The sequence below is a fragment of the Triticum dicoccoides genome, chromosome 2A, assembly GCF_002162155.2.
Source record: "Triticum dicoccoides isolate Atlit2015 ecotype Zavitan chromosome 2A, WEW_v2.0, whole genome shotgun sequence".
In the NCBI taxonomy this organism is placed as follows: Eukaryota; Viridiplantae; Streptophyta; class Magnoliopsida; order Poales; family Poaceae; genus Triticum; species Triticum dicoccoides.
The window spans coordinates 770703133-770704629 of NC_041382.1; the positions used below are offsets into that span (position 1 = coordinate 770703133).

At 42.6% G+C, this 1497-nt stretch overlaps 1 non-coding gene across 1 annotated transcript; it reads right to left on the reverse strand.

Annotated features, from left to right (window-relative positions):
- Positions 1-413: 413 nt before the first annotated feature.
- On the reverse strand, positions 414-609 carry LOC119359816. The gene has a single exon (XR_005172676.1). It is a non-coding gene; the product is annotated as a U2 spliceosomal RNA (small nuclear RNA).
- Positions 610-1497: the final 888 nt, after the last annotated feature.

The following is a 1497-nucleotide window of genomic DNA, read 5'->3' on the forward strand; positions in this document are numbered from 1 at the left end:
GAGCAGCAACATCAATGCAAACAACTGAAGCTCCACCTCTTTCAACATCTTCATCGCCCGAAACCTCATAGAGCGCCATAGGTAAACTTCCATTCCCATGTATAACTTGAGGCTGATCTCTATTTGTGCGGATAAGAATTTGCCATGGCTGACACATAGCATATGGGATGCTTTGAGCTACAATCAAAACTAATCGTAGCTCAGTCAGGTGCCCCAAAGCTATCAACAATTTGTGTACTTCAAAAAATATGTCTATGGGATCTTTTATAGCCCATAAATATGAAAAATCTGGAAAATAATAATAATAGCCAAGACCTCCAAACACGGCCTGTTTGGCCAGCTTTGAACCAAGGTCAAATTTTCATCAAGTCAAGCAAGCTTCAGAACACAAAAATAATTTAAAACTGATTTGGTTGGGGTGCGCCGGCCTAGACAGTAGTGCAACGCCTAGGCAACACCGAAGAGGCCCAATAGCAAACTACTGTGGTGGTTCCTCCCTCATAAAAAATAAATTTAATATCATTATGGGCATATTACCCACATATCAGATATTAAACTGATAAGAACAGATACTACACTTGATATTAGCCAAAAGATCGAGAAAGGTATGCATCTCCTTTACGCCCTGAGTCGCCTAATATAGCGTGGGTTCGACTGATCTGCGTTGTGGCTGCCCAACGTGGGAATAAACAAAACGGAAGTGCTGTGAAGCACAAACACAACGTAGCACTCTGTTCGATTGGTTATTTCCAGAGGCAAGGATATCTTCTTAGTCGATTTGTTTGGGCTGTAGTTGAATATAAAGTCCAATGTAGGTGGGCCGCTGATTCCCGTGATATGAAGGCCTGGAGGTGCAACTACAGAGCCGAAATTAAACGATGATCTCTGAAGAAAGACGATGAGGGTACCTGGGGAGAAAAAGCTCACGCACGGACGCCGAAATTAAATGATGATCTCTGAAGACCTTTTTTAAAGCTAGTACCAGTTACGTACGTATTTGACTAGCATCAATTCCAAGTACGCACGGCTCGTACATCAGATTGTTCAGAGCCTGCAACATCTACAGAATTGGTGCCTGTACAGAAGACATGAAACTGCATGATTTACCAGGTTTTTGCACTTCAGATTCCCAAGCTTTCAGCAAATGTGATGGCTCCTTCAGGAGCAGGTTTCAATCTTCAAGGCCACCCCTTATTCCATGTTCCACATAATTCAAACACGCGCACCTGCACACGAATTCAAAATAGCCAGCCTGGTTCGAACTTAAATATCACGCTCCAATTTTTTTTATTTTTTTTATTTTTAGAAAAGGAGGATGACCCCCGGCTCTGCATCGGGGCGATGCATACGGCCACTTTATTAATTATTCTCACAAGACCTTACAAAGTAATACAACAGTAAGTCTAAAGCCGCAGTCCAAGCAACTCTATCCAATTTATGAAGGGGCGCAGATAGCCTGGGCCTAATACCAAACAGACATCGCAGCCAAACGTAATA